The 21,717-nt window shown below is 47.7% G+C and overlaps 1 long non-coding RNA gene across 1 annotated transcript in view; it reads left to right on the forward strand.

Moving 5' to 3' along the window:
- Positions 1–21,717, forward strand: part of LOC116583111 — a 52,397-nt gene that overhangs the window by 11,428 nt on the left and 19,252 nt on the right. Inside the window, exons 2-4 of the long non-coding RNA XR_004282615.1 lie at positions 5,058–5,168; positions 19,826–20,574; positions 21,280–21,407. This is a non-coding gene — a long non-coding RNA (uncharacterized LOC116583111). The remainder of the gene's footprint in view (positions 1–5,057; positions 5,169–19,825; positions 20,575–21,279; positions 21,408–21,717) is intronic.

The raw sequence follows: 21,717 nt of genomic DNA on the forward strand, positions 1-21,717 counted from the left end.
GGTATGAAGAGCATCAGAGACCTGGCTGGCCACTCTGTTGGTTGCTCTCTCTATCTACCTCTGTGATGTTTGAATTAAACTGAAACAGAGTGAGCCCTTGTTAGAAGGCTACTGTGAGTGCTGGCCCCGGGACGCTGGAGGCCTCTATGGGACAGTTAAGTAACTTGGCAGTCTTCTAGGGGTAGTAGAGAATGCAGTGGCAGCAGTGAATCAGTTGCTCATAGTCCTGGGGGGGAACCTCTTGAACCAGGAATCTGAGCTAGGAGACCTTGAGGGACCCCAGAGACCATCTAGGTTTAAAGAATGGAACGGCTTGTTCAAGGGCTCATCTCAAGTTACATGGTGACATCTTCTAACCCCATTCAGGGTGTTTCCCACCATTCCATGTACTGTCACTAACATCAATCCACTGTACATTATCTCCAGTTCCCAGTGGGCTGAAGGAGTGTTTATAGGTTCAATTTGGCCTGACCCCTGTAATCTGAACCAGCTAGGAAGAGGTGATTGAGGGAAGGAACAAATCCATGATCATCCCTGAAGCTTGGTTTCTTATAGGGTTAAGAGAAGAGAGGGTTTTTAGAAAGCTTTTGTGGACATATGGGGGAAGTAAGAAGGAGCTATCTGAGATGACTGATGTATGGCTTCTCCTTAAAGGGCTTGAAGAGTAAACCTGGGTCAGAGCCAATGGGGCAGGAGCCAGGATGAGTAGCCAAGAAATTGGGAAGAAAGGAAGCACATCCCAAGAACATTGCCAGGGTCTATGCCCTTGGATAAGAAAACAACAGGATCAGAATTGGAATCCAAAGTCATAGCCACTAAGTAGAAGTAAGGACAATCCTGGGAAGGTAAGGAGTTCCGTTCTAAATATTGGGACCGTGGAGACAGGTTGAGGTAAACAGTGCTTGGCAACAACGTGAAGTGTGTTAGAGATTCCACATACCAACTTCCCTTTGATAATGACTGCAGTGTGGGTTCCTGGGATTCTAGAATGCCAATGTTGTTTTGTAGGTGACCCCGTAAAGGCAGTCTGCATGATGACCACTATTGCTACAAATACATAAAAGGAGAACCAATTATAAACATGGAGTACCCAATCAGGGGAGTTCACTGTCCTTATGAGCTGCTTAGGAGTTGGTATGGTTGCAGATGATGGTCACATTCTGTTCAGCAAGAACCAAGCACCCACAAGTGGACACAAGGCCAGGTCAGTGGAAGACCCCAGCAACATGGTAACCAAAAATAAGAAAGTAGACTAAGGAGGACCTTGAGAAATTAGGTCTGGAGCTTCTCCACTGAATGTGGAGCTCTCATCCGCACTCTCTAGAGGGTTGTACCTTTAGAATATGGGCCTTTGAGTCAAAAAGAAAGAACATATGCAGTTGGAAATGAAATCCTAAACAAACCATCAAGCTGGAAATCAGTCCAGATTGCCTTTGGCATTCGTTCCAAGCTGGTTGAACAAATTTTGTGGTGTACCTGTGGACATTGTAATCTGTGACAAGCACTAAGGCCATAGCCACTTCCCTCTGGGCCCTTCTTGCTTGATGGGGAAACACACATAAACAGATAATGTTGATATAACTTGGTAAGGGCCAGATCATTAAGGGAGCCTGGAGGAGAGTTCTGTAACTTAGCAGAGGGTGATATGGATGCTTCTGGAAGGAGATGACACTTGGTTCCCAGCGGGGTTGGTAGTGGGAGAGTCAGTGAGGCAGGAGGAGACGCAGGAGACAGAGACCAGGGGAATGGAGAGATTCAAGACATTGTGAAAGGGCAATGGTACAGCATCCAGCCAATGAGGAGGGGAAAGTTTTCCCCAGATTTGGAAACAGGGAGGTAACTGGTGATCTTAAAGATCCCATGTTTCAGTAGAGTGAGGGTGAGAGGCCATAGCCAGGGTCAAGGGCTGAATGGAATTGAGGAAATGGGTCAAGCCAGCAAAGACCATCCTCTGAAGGACTGTGGCTAAGAAGGGAACTTGGGCAATGGGCAGTGGCTGCAAGAGGTTAAAGGAAGGGGTGTGTATGTGTGTGTGTGTGTGTGTGTGTGTGTGTGTGTGTGTGTGTGTGTGTTGTGTTTTTGTTGAGTTTGATTTTGGGGATTGGAGGGATATTGTTCATGCTGAGAGCTGAGAAGAAAGTGAAGAGACACCATGACAGAGGAAGGGAGGGATGGTGTGTGGAGCTGTGAGGGAGAGGATGGCCTTGAGCAAGAAGGCTACCTCCTCCTCTGAGATTAGGGGTGGGACTGAGGAAGAGTGGGTGCCCTATGAGTTAAGTGAGTAGGCGGGGAAATGTGGCAGAGGGGACAGCCCTGATGGCTTGTTTTCTCAGTCTGTGGGAACACCAGCAACCCCAGAGGGTCTGGGCTGTGGAGGCTGCACAGGAGACCAGAAGAAGGGAGTGAGGGTCCAAAGGAGGAATGGATGAGACATGGAGTGGGGCCTGGCTACTTGAAGCTCACACTTTCTGGGATCTCAGCCACCATGATGCTGTGGAGGGGACCATGCCTGGCATGCTTCCCTCTCTCCCTGTAAGAAATACTGCATTTTTTTGGTGATAGATTTGACTTGACAATTACTAGTCCTGTGTCTCCCTGTGGAAGGAGAGTACTACTAAGACCTTGGCGTAGCAAAGAGTTTGGGCAGAAGGTGGAGTTGGAGGAGTATCTGAAATATTCCTTCAATCAAGGTTGGGCACCTGATCCATCCTGTCAGTCCTCAGGATGGCTCTGGCCCTCCTTGACAAAGGTTTTTTTCTGGACCACGCCACAAGCCAAAGGAGGAGTCCTGCACAGAGTAGAAACCTCTACTGCAGCCACTGTCCCCAGCTACGGCTCAACTGCACCCCTCTCTCCCAGTTTCACAGACCCCTTGATCTGTCCCCCATTTTCTCTGCCCACCACTGAATGCCCTCCCCCATGACCTCAGGCTCCCAGATAGCTTGACCACCCTCCACCCTCCTGCCTCACTCCTGTTACAATGCACTGCACTCTGTTCCAGGCAACTACACTCTCTTTCTTTGTTTTTACCACACTCTTGACATTTACTGTCTCCTGCTTTGTGAACCCTAGTTTGCCATGTTAGTATATCCCATCCGCCCCCACCAGACACAGACACACACACACAATGGGGGCCTTCTTGAGGGCAGGGACGGAATGTTGCACACTTAGTTTTAGCCTTCCCCAGCACCAACTCCATTATTGCTGCTAAATGAATATTGCTGAGTTCCTTGGCCAGACTGCTGGATAAAGCAGGCAAGGGGCATGCTCTGCCTTGGGGAAGACGGGTTCTTCTCTGACCCATGGAACACCAGGGTGTAAAGAGCAGCTCCCCTCCCTGGGTGAAGCCAGGGGGAACGTTGCCAATAAACATGACTCTCTTACTGATAAGCGTGTGGATGGTGCCTGTTAATACTCCCTGATTGTCCGAGACATCTCACTGCCCGAGTGAGCTCGGAGAAGGATGTGGAATGGAAGCCTATACCTACCATGGCTCCCATGGCTCCTGCCGGCCTCCAGCCACCTGCTTATCTGCCACCCTGCCCTCATTCCCAGACTTGTTCATTTCTGCGAGCAAGGACTGCCAGGCACACAAGTGGCCCCCACAAAGCAGAGGGCAGGGTCCCCCAGTGCTCCTTCTGCACATGTGTGGATCTGTCCTGTTGCAAAAGCCAAACAAGAGTTTCTCCCCCCACCCCACATCTGATTTATGGAACAGGAAAAAAAAATGTGTAAATAAGAACCACAGAGATAGCTGCTATCCCTTTTGCGGCTGTATTGGAGAGATTTCAGGGCCTGAGTTTTGTGACCTTGGGCTACCCCTGTTGAAGCCAGTTGCACCCAATTACAGGGTGGAACCTTAGAATGTTGGAAGGCTGAACTCTGTTTAAATGTCGGTCTAAAGAAAGTCCTTCTTGGGATTTTCGGAAGAGAAATACTACTGGGTGAGTAATAGTCTTGAGCATCCTATTACACAAGATGTTTGGATTTGGTCCTAAAACTGGAACAAATCAAAAGGCCATTTCGTTGTTTCTTATGGTTAGATGTGAATTAAAATCATGGATTTTCTGATTCACTCAAGGCCAGACTATCCTTCATTTTGAGCCTTGATGTTTTCCCATTTATCTTGGTTTCTTGGGTTGTTTCTCACACTAAAAAGGACAATGTACTTGGGCAGTGCAAAAAACAAACAAACAAAAAGGTTTCAAGGCGTTTCATCATAAAACTTACAATTCCCTTTTCACCCTTGCTCCGTTCCAGATGACAGGCCAGGTGCCCTTCACAATACAGGTGGAACAGGTGCCTTCTGCTACCCCTTCTAAAATAGCACCGGCAGTCACCATGGGAGAGCATGGGGTCATGTACTAAAGAGAAGAATGAGCGAACAGCTAAAGGTCAAGACAGGTGATGCGTTCATCGTTCATCTCAACTACCCTAATCACTGAAGCCTCTAATGTTGGATTGGTGGGTTCCAGAGCACTGGATTGTTGGATTCCAAGGATCAAACTTGCTTTCTTATTCTCTCAGTCATTACCAGATTCTGAGATACATGTTCTGTTTGTTTACTTTAGGCTAAACCCAGCTGTTTGATTTAGCATGCAATCACTTGGGCAGCAACTGTCCGTCTTCCTGTAACCGTGGGAACCAGTTTTGCAGATGGAATGGTCTTAATGCCAAAGATCCTATCCTGTTGTCTTCCTAAATATGTTCATACTTGTTGGGTCATGTGTCCCATATTTGGATTGATGGCATAAGACTGCAAGAAAGCAACATTTTTTGGTCAACTCTAGTGTAGAACACTGATTCCCAAGGTCTTTTTTCTTTAAGATTTTATTTATTTACTTGAGAGAGAGAGAGAGAGAGAGCACGAAAGGGAGGGCTGGGCAGAAGGGTAGAGGGAGAGGGAGAAGAAGGCTTCCCACTGAGCAGGGAGCCTGAGGTGGGGCTCAATCCCAAAACCCTGGGATCATGACCTGAGCTGAAGGCAGATGCTTAACAGACTGAGCCACCCAGGTGCCCCTAATTCTCAAATTCTAATGCACCTCTAAACTCCCCAGGGCTCTTGTTAAAATGAAGATTCTGGTTCAGTATGTCTGCGAGGGACTTGAGACTCTGCATTTCTAACCAGCGCCTAGGGGATGCCACACATAGAACCAGTCTCCTATAAGGTAACTGCATGTTTAAAACCAAAGATTCCAAATACATATTTCATATTCAGCAGAACAAAACCATCTGAAGGCATTTGGGTTCTGATTTAGTCCCATGCCCCTTCTCCTCAATTCTTAGTTCACCTGCTTCTGACCCTAGAGGACTAGGGCTATTTGGCTTTTAATTTCAAGAGACAGGAAACTTTGGGATCTGCCTATTATTAATGCTTGATGAATATTATTTGCTCTTATTGGAACTGATTATGAACGTTCTTTGAATATTGAGTTCTAAGTAAGCCTTGCAAACATAGTGGCACCTAACTAATTTTAGTACTGGCTCATCTCCCTTCTGTTTGGCCCCCAATGCCTCTCATCAGACCACGCTCTTTACTTGGCTTCAGATATAGCTGGTATCTCTTTACACCACAGCTTCACTCTGTAATCCACCTGCTCCCTGAATTCTGACTGGCTTTACCTAGTAAACGTGGACTGGGTGGACTCCCATCTTATCAAGACCAAAAGGGACTTGGGAGGCCAGGGCCTGCACAGACCCCTGGAGATCATTCTTGAGCTTCTTTTGAATCTCCTGATTCAAAAGTGAGTGGGAGTGATTCTGCTTCATAAAGCAGCCCGTTCCGTAGCTGGGGTATTCTGGGACAGGGTTCTTATGTATCTTCAGCTGCACATCACCCCTCTGTAATTCTACTGTGGCAGAATTCTAAAACTAATTCCTCATCTATAGTATGGCTCATCAACCAGTTTAAACCTACTCTGGTTGACTCCTTGTGTCTTATCTCCATGCACAAATGTCCCATTTCTTCAAATATTTCTTATATATTGAAGTTCCCAAATCCCTTACCTTCCCAGTCACCAGGTTCTGACTTGCTCTATTTAGCAGTATCCTCCTTTCCCGAGCCTTCCCTGATATGGCCTGCCTAAGCCCGGTTCTGAATGTCTGTATTGGCAGCCATGTTTTACTTGTGACTCACACTGAACCAAACATTTCCCAGGGGATTTTCAAAGGAAGCAGTTTTCCAAACTGGGGCCGTTGACCATTTGAATCCAGTGCAGATGGTTACACTTACCTTTCTCGAATTTCATCTTGTTTCTTTCACCCATTCCGTCCATCCAGTTGAGATCTTGAGTCCTGAGTCTCTCATCTACTACGTTGTGGCTCCTTTCCAGCTTTGGTCACCACAAATTTGCTAGATACTGCTCTTCTATCTTCATTGTTGGAGATAATACTTGAAATAGATGTGACCAAATGCTGATCCCTGTGGCCTTTTGCTAAATCCATTTTCCCATTCATTTATTCATCCACTCGCTCATCCTTCCAATAAACTCTGGTGAAGGGCTACTGTGTTCTGGACACTGGGCTTGCTGCTAGAGACACTGAAGCAAATAAGGCATGATTTCTGTTCCTGAAGAGCTCAGTGTCCAGCAGGATGACAGTCTGCTTCCAAACCCTCATCCGTGATCGCCTATTCATTATGAGGATACTCACATCCTGTTAGATCATTATGACTCTATCACCTGCCAGGCCAGTCAGACTCCCATTCCCCTACCATTTACTTTCCTTATAAAGTGAGGACCAAGATCCTGGGATTTGGAAGAGGAGGACACCGAGACTGAGAATAGCAAAATGCAGTAGGCTTTACAGAGATGAGTAAAAAGGGAGCAGGAGAAGGAGGGAGAGGGGGGAGGGTGGGAGGGAGAGAGACCGAGGGAGAGAAGTGGAAAGGGGAAGGAGTGCCCAGAGGAGGCTGAGAGGGAAGGAAACCCTTTGACCTCTTGGCTGGTTGGGTAGTCCAGTGTGGCTGGCTGGATATGACTGAATGTATGTGTGAGGTGAATAAGCATCAATCAGGACATGCCTGTGTAACCAGTATACAGATAAGCATAGCTTCTGCCATGAACAAAGCAGCGCTCGGTTGTTTGACTTGATTCGGGGAGGGTAATCTTCTCCAAAACCTGTGTGCAAACTAAGCAGGTCTTATTTCTATTTATTGTTAGGTAATAGATGGTTACGGTCACTTCGGTTCACAATTGAGCAATACAGATGTCCCATCTAAGACGGCAAAGTCAGAACTCCAAGCTTGGCTTGGCACTCAGTTTTTCCCTGCCTGCCTCAGGCCCCCTTTAGGCAGAAAGGCTGCGATGGGGAGATTGGGTGGGGAATGGAACTTCTCCTCTGTCCCTGCTCACCACCACCATTTGTTGGGGGCCATTTTGCCCCAGCCACCATTGGTTGGCCCTGGGAGAAAGAGCAGACAGCTCTAACTCGCTGGAGCCATTGCCCTTCTTGGGTCTCATTTTCAGGTTAGAGCTCGGGTCCTGGATGGGTATGAAAGATGAATAAAACCAGCTTTTCCTCTCCGGAGGTGTTCTCTTGGGCCCTTCAGAGGTTCTCATGGCTGGAGACCTCTCTCCAGTTCTCTCGACCTTGGGCTGATAGGTCACCATGAAGGGTGGTGGTCTAGGCATGCTCCTGAGGTAGCCAGCTGGCAGGATCTCCTTAGCCTCTTTCAGCTGGGATTATCTTGTCCTATGACTCAGGGCCCGAGTTGGCGCCACATCAGCTCTCTTTCTTCTGCAGCTGCTTCGAGTCTGTGGGTCACACTCCTGTATCTCCTGTTCCAATATATTCTGGGAGACCAGAGTCACCCCAAGGCAGTAGTCTCTACTGACTTGGCCATGAAAGCACCTAATGGCCCTTCTGTCCCCCCACCCACCCAAATGGCCTCTGGAGGCATGGTCTGAAAGCAAAACCCAGCCCACGGTCTGCTTTAGCTTTCGGGGGCATAGGTGAGCTGCTCTGGGGCTCCCAGCTGCAGGGTACATACTGCAAAACATCTTGAAGACCCTCACCAGGCCTGGGGTTAAAGAGTGACACCACAATCCCTGCATTAAAAGGAAGAGAAGAGGGCATTCACTGTGGAGCTATGGCTCTTCACCAGTGTCCTCACATGTAAGCCTCTCCTCCCCACTCTGATGCTTTTCATAGTCTTAAAATGGGAGATGGGGCTCAAGAGTCAAGAGCTGCCATTTAAGAACACGGTTTGGTGTTAAGGTCCTGAGTTGGGATTCACACACCTAGGTATAGACCCAAGGGAAATCTTAGCCTGTCCAGTGGAAGACACATATAGACATGTTCACAGCAGCTTTGTTTCCAGACTAAGGCTGTCAGATAAAACAGAGGATGGCCGGTTAAATTTGAATTTCAGACAAGCAGTGAATACTTTTTTGGTAATAAAGATGTCTCAAATGTTTCATGGACATACTTATCCTTAAAAAAATGGTCTTAAAATCAAATTTAACTGGGTGCCCTGTATTTTTTACTTGCTAAATCCGGCAACGCCACCCCAAGCCAAATGCCCACCAAAAGGTGAGCAGAGGAATAAATTGTGGCATAGGCACACTGTGGAAAATTACACAGGAGACTGAGTGACAGTGACATAGGAAAATAGGGATACATCTTAACCATGCAAAATCTGGCAGGGTGGGGAATGCTTCAAAAGATTATGTGCAGAATGTTCTTTTTTGTTGAAGTTAGAAACAACCAAAATAAGGGGTTTTAATTTTAAAAGAATGTACATAGCTGCAGTAAAATATATAAAGTAAATATATAGCATATATAATATATATAAAATATATAAAGCAAAATACAAAAAGGAAAGAATTAGGATGATGAATATATGATTTGAAAGGATGATAAACCCTGTCAAACAGGGAGTCAAGGTCATAGGTTAATGAGGGGTGGGGGATGTTGTGTAGGCTATGGTCACAGTCTTGCCTGGCTTTGCTTTTGGGTAATAGCTTTGCTAGTGCTTATGGAGTATGCATGAGCCAATGATGAGAGTAAGTCATTCACCAGTAATTATAAGTCATGCAGTGATTGCCCTTGATATCCAGAAATTAAATTAAATTAAAAAGATGAAAAAAAAAAAAACCAGAGGTAGGGATAATCCCATCGTGAAAGCCTACTTCTAGTGCTTTCCCATGTAGGAGGGGGAAGAGTACTGGTGGAAAAGATGTCTCTGCGCCTGAAGAGGTGAGAGCCGAAATGGACCTCGACGGATGACTAGAAGTTCACCAGATGGAGGAAGAAGGGGAAGCATTCCAGGAACAGTATGTTGGAGAGCCACACAGTACCACAGAGCCTGGTCTGCTTCCAGAACAGCAGCAAAGCCCAAGGTGGTCCCAACCAGAGGAGGGTGGCAGTGATGAGTTGAGAAGGTAGGGGTGGAAGTCGAGATGTGGAAGAGCTTATGTCCCTTGCCACGGAACGTGGCACTTACCCTTGAGCTTCAGGGCAAGAAATAGCAAAAGGGTTATGAGGGATGCTGTCCTTGGGAGCCCCTAGAAAATCCTCGCCGTGAGATGGGGAGTCTCTTGACTTCACCTATGCAAACTACTGCTAATAAAGCTTTTGCAGATGATGGAGGGTAGCAAGGGCTGGCAAGGCAGAGGCTGAAAAGACAGAGCCTCCTGAGCTTTGTGGATGCTGAGCAAACCATGGTCAAGGGATGGGTTATACCTCGGGTTTAAAATCATAAAATACAGGATGACCGACAGCTCAGAGAGTAGAGAGGGTTATCGATCTGGTGGAAGAGGGAGCAAGTAGCAGTGAAGTTTGGCTAATTCCCCAAAGGTGATCCTAAGAAAAATTTAAAAACCATTAATGAAGAAATATAATAGAATCCCTTGGTGGTGCCTCTGGATTTCTTGTGTCTTGCCTGCACCAGCCACTCCTGCCCTGCCAAACTCACAGCATTTGTTCTTTGAATATGTTCTGTTCTAGTAACCAAGCGCACTGACTACCCCATGTCAGGTACTGGATCGAGTGTTAGAAAGACCAAAATGAGTAAGTTATAGCTTATGCCCTTATCGAGGCTACAGCCAAACGCAAACCATCTATGACTAGTTATACTAACATTTAGAAAGTACCAGAAGGGAGGATCAAACAAGTCACTACAGGAATACAGAAGAGGGGACTGTTGGTGCTTGTCTGACATGGGGCTGTCAGAAAAAGCGCCGCACTCGAGCTAGAGGCTGAAGGTCAAGCAGAAGTTGGACAAGCTCAGGAAGGGGTGGAGGTGGGTACGCACAGCAGAGAGAATGGCAAGAGTGCAGGGTCTGAAGGTGAAGCAGCCTGGAGTCGGCTGGCGCCAGGTTGGGAAAAGCCTTCTAGATCCTGTTGAGGAGAGTGAACTTTGTTCTTCGTGTCCTGGCTGTTCGGCAGGGCAGTGCCAGGAGCAGATCTGGGGCTTTGGAGCAAGCCTCCTGGCCACAGGCAGAAGACGGAATGGAGGGGGCCAAGGTTAAGGTCACAGGGACCAGCTGGGAGGCAGCTTCCAGAGTTCCTGTGAGTCCTGATGAGCCTGCGGAGGGGCTGCAGGGATGGACACCTGGTGATGCTGGGACCAGAAAAGGTCTTGGTTGAGAGGGAAGTCATTCCCCTCCCTGCCAGCCGCGTGGGTGGGATGGCGTGTGAGGGACGTCAGCCTACAGGGAGGCGGGAGCCCAGGCCAGGAGAGGCCATTGATTTGGGAAGGGCTACAGCGACAGGAAGGGTGTTCCCTCTGTACACCTGCCAAAAGAAACATGTGATTCAGTGGATGGCATTGTCTCATTACCCAGAAGGCTTTAAGTCTCCACTTATCCTGAATCCTATCTACTTCCGTAATTCCACAGGGCCTCTGAGCTGGGATGGCAGCCAAGGGGTGGCATTTCAGGGAAGTTGCTCTGTAGAAGGCACAGACCACGGGAAGGTTGATAAAGAGCAAGGAAAACATCTTCTTTCAGGACTGCAATTCTCCCCTCAGGATTGGTGTGATCTTCTTTGTGCCAGAATTGTGTTACAGATATCAGTCATTGATAATATCAGGTGACCTCCTGTTTAGAAAGCACCCACTATAGGCTGAGAGCTGGGTCAGCTACACTATCTGATTTATTCTGCAGAATACCTCCCCATGGTAAACCTCACAAGCTCCATTTTAAAGGTGGGGAAGTAAGGCTGAGAGAGTTCGATATGCGTGCACATCGGGAACCGTCTAAAAATAGCTCCCCTCTCTAACATGGTGATGGCTGTGCTTACAGTCTGACCTGTATCTTGTTTTCTTTGCTAACGAACACTGGCCACATTTTCTGATGGAAAAAGCCTTCCCTGCCTCCCACACAACAAAGTACTTCTGCAAGCAGTCATTCCAAAAGCCATGTTTATTTAGTTGCAGGGTCTTTAAAAACGCAGCCACCATGGGAATCATGTTAGTGCAGGGCCTGGGCTGTGACAGCATTCAGCAATGCCTGGTATTCTGTTTGCTTCAGATGATACTTAACAGTCCAGCGGTTAGGAGATGGAAAATAATTAGTCCGTCTAGCCGGGAGATTGGGTGATAAAAGGAAACTGGGCTGCTGATTAAATTGTTTATTTAAGCTCAAGTTTAGCTATGTTTTTGGCATAATGTGTTGTTGGAAGAAGATAGGAATCTGTCCTCACGGGGAGACACCGCCAGCGTGGCCATCATCCCCACCTCTGCTCACTCACCACAGTCTTCTGTGCTTTCCTTTCCTGCCTGGATCTGGACTGTGAGGGTTTGGGGACTGGACAGAATGACAGAAGGGCAGACAACGGCCTGGAATCAGAGTCCATTGAGCTCTGATCTCGTGTTCTCTGTCTTGTGTGCCTCCGAGTGTGCGCTGCTCCCACCAAGACACGCTTTGCCTCCTCTTCCTCATGGCTCGTGTATACATTCTTCTCCCCCTGGCTTATGAACTTCCTTTCTTCTCTTGTATCACTGTTTTCCTTAATTCCTCCTTCTCTGTGTTAGAACACATGTAATTTATATGTAACACATAATTTCAACACTCACTTTGCCCATACTTTGAGCATAGGCAAGCCCAACTTTCTAGGAATGTACTAGACCAGCAAATTACAGCCCACAGGACAAGTCCAGCTTGTGCCTGTTTTTGTAAATAAAGTTTATTGGACAAAGCCACGCTACAGCAGCAGAATAGTAATTGAAGTAAAGATCGTACGGCCTGCAAAGCCTAAAATATTTACTATCTGGCCCTTTACAGAAAAAGTTTGCCAACCCCTGCACTAGACAAAGGTATTACAAGTTAAATTCCAATTTAGATCATTCTTGCCTCTAGAGAGTCCTGGGCATAACTTTTATGTCTGCAGAATATGGGAGACCTGAGCCATGTTTGCACTGAACTGTCAAGAGGATTCAGGAAGAATGTTGTGGTTCACTAACCAAAGTACAATTTCGTTTTTAAACTTTAATTTTTGATATGCTGAACATTAAGGAACCTCAGATTCAGTTTCCTCTCCCACTTTTTAAAAAAACTCTAATTTTTTAGAGCAGTTTTTAAAAATGTTTTATTTCTTATTTAAATTCAGTTGAGTTAACTTATAGTGTATTATTAATTTCAGGGGTAGAATTTAGTGATTCATCAATTGTATATAACACTCAGTGCTCATTCCTTCAAGTGCCCTCCTTAATATCCATCACCCAGTGACCCCATCCCCTCAACCCCCTCCCCTCCAGCAACCCTCAGTGTTTTCTGAGATTGAGTCTCTTATGGTTTGCCTCCCTCTCTGTTTTTGTCTTATTTTATGTTTCCTTCCCTTTCCCTATATTCATCTGTTTTGTTTCTTAAATTCCACATAGGAGTGAAATCATACAGTATTTGTCTTTCTCTGACTGACTTATTTCACTTAGCATAATACCCTCTAGCTCCATCCACAGCACTGCAAATGGCAAGATTTCATTCTTTTTGTTGGCCAACCAGTATTCCATTGCATATATATACCACATCTTCTTTATCCATTTTTCTCTCAATGGACATCTGGGCTCTTGCCATATTTTGGTTATTGTGAACATTGCTGCTATAAACTTTGGGGTGCATTTGCCCCTTCAGATCACTATGTTTGTATCCTTTGGATAAATACCCAGTAGTGTGATTGCTGGATTGTAGGGTAGCTCTATTGTCAACTTATTGAGGAACCTCCATACGGTTTTCCAGAGTGGCTGCACCAGTTTGCATTCCCACCAATAGTGTAAGAGGGTTCCCCTTTCTCCAAATCCATGCCAACATCTGTTGTTTCCTAACTTGTTAATTTTAGCCATTCTGACTGGTGTGAGGTGGTAGCTCACAGTGGTTTTGATTTGTATATCCCTGATACCGAGTGATGGTGAGTATTTTTTCATGTTTCTATTGGCCATTTGGTTGTCTTCTTTGGAGAAATGTCTGTTCATATCTTCTGCCCATTTCTTGACTATTTTTGTTGTTGTTGTTGTTGTTTTGGGCATTGAGTTTGATAAGGTCTTTATAGATTTTGGATACTAGCTCTTTAAATGGTATGTCATTTGCAATATCTTCTCCCATTCCGTAGATTTCCTTTTAGTTTTTTTGACTGTTTCCTTCACTGTACAGAAGTGTTTTATCATGATGAAGTCCTAATAGTTCATTTTTGCTCTTGTTTCTCTTCTTGCCTTTGGAGAAATGTCTAGCAAGAAGTCGCTGTGGCCGAGGTCAGAGAGGTTGCTGCCTGTGTTGTCCTCTAGGTTTTAGAGTCACAGTAAAATGGAGAAGAAGGTATGGAGATTTCCCAGATAACCCCTGCCCCCAACACATGCACAACTTCCCCGTTATCAGCATCCCCACTGGAGTGTACATTTTTAAAAGTTGATGAACCTATTACTGGTACATCATTATCATCCAGAGTCCATAGGTTATGTTAGGGTTGACCCTTGCCGTTGAACATTCTGTGGGTTTAGACAAATGTAGTGATGTGTATCCACCATTATAATATCATACAGACTATTTTCACTGTCCTAAAAATCTTCTGGGCTTCACCTGTGCTTCCCTCCCCTATCTCCCCAGCTGCCCACAACCACTCATCTTTTTGCTATCTCCAGAGTTCTGCCTTTTCTAGAATGTGGTATAGTTGGAATCGTATGTAGCCTTTTTAGATTGGGTTCTTTTACTTAGTAACATGCATTTGAGGTTCCTCCTTATCTTTTCATGGCTTGATAGCTCATTTCTTGTTAGTGCTAAATCATATTGCATTGTCTGGATTACCACAGTTGATTGACCCATTCACCTACTGAAGACATCTTGTTTGTTTCCAAGCTTGGGCAATCATGAATAAAGCTACTGTAAACATCTACATGCCAGTTTTTGTGTGGACATAAGTCCTTTCCCACTTTTAAGACTTCAGTGTCTCTTCTTCCGTAGGTCAGACCCTTATAGCTGTGCCGGCGCCTCCTGCTGGCTGGCTTTCGCACCTTGGATGCTTCCTGGCTGTGGTCTGAACCACCTTGCTCTAGGCGAGACATACATATACTTCAGCAGAATTTGTCACCCCAAAATATGTCTCTTTGGCATAAAGATGATTTTAGGCTGATTATTTTTAAGGAACAGAAGACTTGGGAAAAACTCTGAAAACGGAGCACAAGTTACCATTTTGTAAGAGAAAATTACATGTATAAGGGAGCTCTCCTTCTGTAAGGGTGTCTCCCTCTCTGTACCAGGATGACTCAGTCTCTAGAAACTCTGATCATTGGAGAAGGCAATGACCTAAATCTGCATAACACCTTTAGTCTTGATTACTGTGCTTTGCCTGGAAACCTCCCAGAACCAGCCTCTCCTCTCCCGATGTCTTCTCTGGCCTTTAGCTGGAGATGGTATTTAAGGGGGTGGCTTGGGCCAGTTTGGAGCTAGTCTATTTTCCTGGGTGTCTTTCATGTACATGGAAGGTATCATTAAACATCTGTTTGTTTTTCTCCTGTTAGTCTTTTATATGGGGGGGGGGTGCTGTCTGAGCCAAGAACCTAGAAGGGTAGAGGGAAAGTGACTTTTCCTCCCCCAGCAGACAGACATCACACAAGGAGCAAGTCTAGAGGGTGTAACTTCAGGACCATAGTCTCATTCAGTGTTGTACCCACTCTGCCCCATAATAAATAAAAGTTCTTTCTTTCATGAGGTACTCTGAACTTGGGTATTTCTTCTGGCATTTTCCTTTCCTTCCTTTCTTTGCACCTTGCATGTGCTGAGACAGGAACCTCTAGTTTTAGATTTATTGATGATCTCCTAAACTCATGGAATTTCAAAGAAGATCCATCCAGCCTCCCTTCTCTTGAACCGCCACATTTTTACACCTCTTCTTTTCTTTGGTCATAAATGAGTCTCTCTATATAATATAATTTTTTTCCATTTCCATTCTGCATTTCTACCTCTTTGTCTCCTCCCACCCCCTGCAGTACCTAAGAACGGAGTCTACAAAGAGCGTATTTTGTCGAAAGCTCTTCGTGGATCACAGTGCTCACCTTGTTTGCTGAGAAAAATTTTCATTAGGTTGTGTTAGAGTTTTCTGGAATCACCTGGAAGCTGAACTCCTAGAGAACATGTTTGGGTCTGGATTGTTAATTGAACGGTGTGCAGCCTAAAAATCTCCCTGCAGCCTTCTGGGACTTCTCAGCCTGAGTGCTAGGGATGGAGCATGGGCTTCATCACCTGCTGCCCCCGCCTCAGCAGGTGACTGGCATCAGTCCAGCCACATGCTGGATCTGAATTTTACTACCAGGGAAGACAGATGATAATGTCTCACTCCTACAGACCTACGATAAGGTGGGAAATGAGGCAGTGTGTGTGCCCATGGAATGTGGAGTTCCTCTGAGGATTAAGGCTGAGACTCTGGACTCAGTCCAGCCAGTGGGGCCTCCCAATGTTGCAATAGCATCTGGGCTGTCCTGGCACCTCCTTGTGTGATGCAAGTTGACCTGGTGGGATGTGCTGCCCTTGCTGGCTTGCCAGTGAGGGGGAAAATGGAATTGTTACTGTAACATGGATGCTCCCAACAGTTTCCTTCAGGCCAACAACTAGATGTCAGGGGTGAGGAAGCTGAGGCCTGAGGTCAAAGTCACAGTGGTGGGTTTACCATAGTCGCTAAACGGGAACTATGTTTCACAGAATTCTCGCCTTTTCCCTCCATGGTCAGGGTTGGCCCGAAGAGAAACTTGTGTGAAGTTTCTGTGGTCCGACCATCCTAGCAGGACAGGCACGGTCCCAGCTCACACATGTCACCCATCCGCCTTCTCACATCATTGGTGTGGGTGGCAGCGGGCCCGCAGCCGCTGGCCACCCTCCCTGGGCTTCTCTGAGTGCCAGGGCCACTGGGTGTGCGTGCTGGAAGACCCCCCCACCTGGCCTGTAGGTCACCTGCATCTATGAAGTTGGAGGCTGTGAGAAACTGGGAAGGCTCCCTTCTGTCCAGCTGGCCTCCAGTTTGTCCTTGCCTTCCTCCACTTCATGTCCATCTCTCCCTCCTGACTGCCTGTGCTGCTGTTTTCAGGGTCCACACTGCGGACCTACAGACTGCTCAACAGGTCCCCAGCTGTGGAACGTTCTGCCCTATCACAGGGCACTTACTCCACAGCTGCGGCCCTTCTGACCCACTTCTGGCCGAACTGCAACATCCAGTCACCTGCTGCAGAACCCAGGTCCCTGGGCTTCCGGAACGAGCTCCTTGCTTCCAAGGTCACCCCACTTCGAGGCTCTGTGTGAGTGTTGCAATGCCTGTGTTGCTAAATGCTGAAAAGCAAACAGGGAGGTTCTGAGCAAGGAAATCCTCGGGGCATTGAGCCAAGAATTTGTCTTCAAAGTGCTTGGGCTAGCCCTGAGCTGCAGCTTCCCAGTATAAGCTAGACCCTGCTTGCATCCCTCTCTGAGCCAGGCCAGAGTCTGTCAGCATGGTAGGCCCTAAATCAATCCTGGGTGCTTGCGTCAGAGACTCAGACCAAATCAGATGAGTCTAGGACACAACCAAGTCTCTTCAGAGGCATCTCCATGCTTTCTGTGGGGAAGGGTCAGCCAAACTTTTATTGAATCATTCCGTGTATGGTGACAGCTTTTGTAGGGACCTGGGGATGGGGAGCGGAGAGGGACACTTCCAGATCAGCCTCCCTCTTCCTACACGTCTGTCTCCAGGATGCCTCCATCTGCGAGTTGAAGCATTGGGAGCTATGACGTCTGTCCAGGAAGTTGGGGGTGGGGCTTCCCCTTTAGTTAGTAACTAATCAGGACCCTCTCAGGGACTAGGTGGTAGCTGATAGAGAATCAGGGAGTATAGGCCCCTAGAGGCGGCTCTAAAGAGGCCAGCGCAGCAGAACAGGCTGATGAGGTAACCTGGGCACTGGCTATGATGTTCGGTGACTCTCTACCGCGCTCAGAATCTGCAGCGACAGCCTTCGTGTTTCCATTTCAGCTCCAGTGGCTCCCACGGTGCCCTGGGCCTCTGCCAGGCCTGCTTCGAGCTCAGGTCATTGGCACTTACTTAGAAGGAGCCCTCTACTTGGGTCCTTCTTCCCTCAGAGTGCCTCCTAGAGGGGCTCACTCCATCTTTGCTCAAAAGTCGCCTCCTCCATTCTCCACCCCTCTCCTGGATGTATTGTTTCTCTCTTTTTAAAGATTTTATTTATTTGTTTATTTATGCGGGGGGCAGGCAAAGGAAGAGGGAGACAGAGACTCTCAGGGAGACAGAGACTCTCAAGCAGACTCCCCACTGAGAACGGATCCTGACGTGTCATTCAATCTCACGATCCGGAGACCATGACCTGAGCTGCAATCAAAAGTTGGATGCTTCACCAACTGGGCCACCCAGGCGCTCCTCTCCTGGATAGGTTCTTGCTCTGGCACATATCCCCTACTAACATGCTGTTTAATTTACTAATAAGAATGGAAGCTTCGGGACAGAGACCTGCTCTGTGTGGACATTGGCCTATCCCAAATGGTGGTTCATAGTGGGTGCTCCTTAGGGCATTCGTCTTGGCCAGTGACACCTCTGGAAAGAACTCCCTGGGTATCTGTGGGAAGAGGGCCCCCGAGGCCTGTGCAGATCAGCGGTACAGGGCCTGCTTTCACTGAAAGGAGGCCACCTCTCCCTGCTTACCTCCGCCACCCACTGGCCTCTCTCAGTTCATTCCAGTGGCTTTGAATTCTGCAGCTCTGTTTCAACCTTCCCTGTGTCAGGATGGGGAAGCCGGCATGAAGAACGGGACTGATTTTGTTTGTTCATGGTTTATGTTCAAACTTTGACATCTTATTTCAGAGCGATGTGAGAAAGGCACTTGATAAGCTGCCGGCAGGCGTTTCTCCTAAGGGGTCTGCCAAAAACTGTGGGATTTCAGGGTCTGGTTTTCTTCGCCTTCTTCAGGTAAGCTTGTTTATAAGGAGGAAACATTTGTGCCGCTCAGCAGGTTTGAGAGACCCTGTGGGAATGGCTGTTTATTTGTCTTTTGATCACAAAGCCTGGGGTTTGGCTCCGAGGCCAAAGTTCTAGAGGCCTCTTTATCTCCTCCCCTGGAGACTTGAATCTCTCCTCTGACATTCCTTGGGCCCCTGGAGTGGCTGGGCACTGTGGGAGGGGCTCCTGTAGGTGGACAAAATCCCCTAGCTGCCTGCCCCCCACCCCCGTGCCTGTGCCTGCCCCTGCCCTGGCGTAGCTGTCCTTAGCCTGACCTTCCACCAAGAACTGTGGTTCCTTCAGAGCCAGGCCCCAGAGCCTAACCTACCCCCCCCCCCACAAAGCCCTGTCAACATTTATTCAGGGGAGCGAGGCTTTTGTGTTTTATGCCACATCTTAGCCCTTGCCTTCTACCAAATCTGGGGAAGGTCGCAGCGCAATTCACTCCCTCCTCTAACACGGAACCCAGCGGGCCGCAGGAGCTGTGGGAGGGGGGAGCTGTCTGTAAAGGTGGCCAGACCAGGCCCTGGCTGTGGGATACCCCCAGTCTGTGCTCGGGGTGCCCCCACTGCCTGGTGCAAGGCGAGCTACCCACGACGAGCCTTCAACCTCAGCGAGCAGAGAGACCGTTTTCCTTGAATCAGCATGCGACACCACGCAGCTTTCCCCACGGGGGCACATATTGAGAAAATGAAATTCAAATCACCCCTTTGGTACGCTTTTCATTCCCTTTCCTGATAACGCACAGAGAGAAGCCGATTCTCTAGGAGAGCAGGTAGGTGCTTAGAGGGCCTTTCTGGTGTCCCCAGGTGCTTGCAATGGGACCCACGGCCAGCAGCCTGGGCGGAGATCAGGCCAGGACTTTGCTCCTTGCCTTACAGCTTGCTTGCTTCCCCAAGGAGCGGGACAACCTTCTAGGGTCAGTCTCTGGCTGTACCCGCTTCCTGTCCCCGCAACACCTCCCTTGGCACGAGACTTGAGCGAGCTCGAGATCGCGCCCTGATTTTGAGCTTGCTTTCTCAAGTCATTCCACTTCACAGTAGATTGCCTTACATCTTTCTCTAAAAATAAATAAATAAATAAATAAATAAATAAATAAATAAATAAAAATAAATAAAAAGTCCTTAGCTTGGTGTTGTGGTTTTACTGATGCAGAAAAATGTAAAGATAAAGACGAACCCCCCCAGAAGAAACCTTTGTGCTCTCTGGCTCTCCTGGGAAAAGAGGCCAGGCAGGGCCTGTGTGCACGAGGCAAGAGCTGCTTTTGCAGAAATGGAAATGCTCCCCCATCTTTCCTTCCACATGAAGTCGCTTCATTATATTTTCAGGCGAGCGAGTCATGGGTTCCTGGTGCGCGGTTCTGTCTTTTTCAATTAATGCTTTTCACAGAAGTTCAGGTTTTAAACATCTCCCCCTCTCTTCCCAGGTCTGTTACATTTCCCAGAATGGTTCCCAGCGCTGGAGATAATTCCTTTTCGGAGAACCTACATTTCTCACCTGCTGATTGCAATTAGCCACTGCCAGCTGGGGCCTGGTGTGCAGCTGAAAAGCTAACAAGAAGTGGAGACCACGCGGAACCCAGACAGGGCAGAGGATGTGAATAAATAAGGAATAGTGCCCGTGTGTATGAGCCGCTCCCGTGAATCCAAGGTTTCCTGACCCTCTGGATGGCCCTCCCTCTTCCGGCTCTGTACTCCCCACCCCTCCCCCTCACTATTTTATTTTTAATATTTTTTTGGTCTCTGGCTTTGTAGCCTACACTTAACATCATGGTCACGAATTTACCACTAAGTACATTTTGTTAGGCAATAAACAGCCTTGGAAGAAAAATGAAATCGGACTAGGGCTTCTGTTCCAATCATGTTTGTGAGCTGTGGTGGAATCAGGCGGGCCCTGTGTGCAGGCCCTGGAGCTAACCTCGGATATGAGGACTGGCAGGACCTGGAGAGGCCTTGGGGACCACCAGATCCGAACCCCTTCATTTTATGGGCGAGGACATGGAATCCCAGAAGGGGGGAGCATGACTGATCCAAAGACATGGAGGAAGTTGCAGGGCTGGCTGAAATCTACCTCTCCTGACCTCCAGCCCAGTCTCTAACCACTGAACTGCCTTGCCTTTGTCCATTCTCTAGAGTTTGTGAGGAAAGCACCAAGGAGATCGCCAACGGTTGGAAGGTAAGCCTCTGTTGGGCAATGTGATCTCCAACCTAAGCAGATATTTCCTTCCTTTCTTCATGGGCTGGGCCTGGCCTCAGGGCCAGGGTTATGCCCCCCAACCCCTCCGGGGTTGTACATACCCATGTCCCCATGGCTCTCAGCTGCTGACCTTGATCCCCTGCCTGGTCTCTAAGCAGAGAGTGCTGGGCCTTTGGGGTTGCTTTGTCTACATACCGCAGGCAGCGGTAGGGAACAGACAACCAGCCAGAGGGAAACAAGTAGCTCTCTCTTCTAGCTCCACAGTGGAGGGATGCTGGCCCAGTGAGGTCTGTGGCTCCTGATGCAACTGTATCTACCTGGTAGGAGCAGGCTGTGTCCCCCCTAGCCCTCCTCCCCACCCCACAACTCACACTTAGAGGCTCAGGTGTTCTCTGCCTAGCTCACTTTCCACTGGGAGACGTCGCCTTGTATGGTTTAGGGTCAGAGAGTGGATAAGCTCCCAGACAGCCATAAGTAACCAAACATGCCTGGACTGTGGACTCCAACCTGGCCATCTTCTATGATAGGCATGTTCCTCAGCCTGTCTCATCATCTGAAACTTGGACACTCCTAATGCCTGGCTCACTGGGCTAGCCGAGAGGATAAGGGAAGGTAATGTAGGTAAAAGAAGGTTCTGCATAATCATTCATTTTCTTTCACTCTAGTCCTGTCTCCATTTTACAGAGGAGGAAACCTGAAGTCAAGGATGGTAAAGCCACTGTCTCCAGCCACCAACTTCGTCTCCCTGTGAGGCACTCAGGGAAGAAGCCTAACACAAAGTCCGTTCTCCAAAGACAAGCAATTCTGTGCAGGTAAATGTTCAACAACTAGCTGGGGGTGGTGGGGAGGGGGAGAGAAAGGGGAGGGAGGAAGTTCTGACTTGCAGGGTTGTTGACTTTTATTTGGAGATAATCGTAGATTCACACACAGTTGTGAGAAATAATACAGCAAGATTCCCCTGTACCTTTTATCCGGTTTCCCCCAGTGATAACATCTCAGAACACTGCCGGGCAATCTCACAGCCAGGATATTGACATGATATCATCCAGCAGTCTTTGTGTTTTCCCAGTTTGACTTGCACTCATTTGCCCATGTGTGTACTTGGACCTGCGCAGTCGCCTC

The sequence above is a fragment of the Mustela erminea genome, chromosome X (genome assembly GCF_009829155.1).
Source record: "Mustela erminea isolate mMusErm1 chromosome X, mMusErm1.Pri, whole genome shotgun sequence".
Lineage (NCBI taxonomy): Eukaryota > Metazoa > Chordata > Mammalia > Carnivora > Mustelidae > Mustela > Mustela erminea.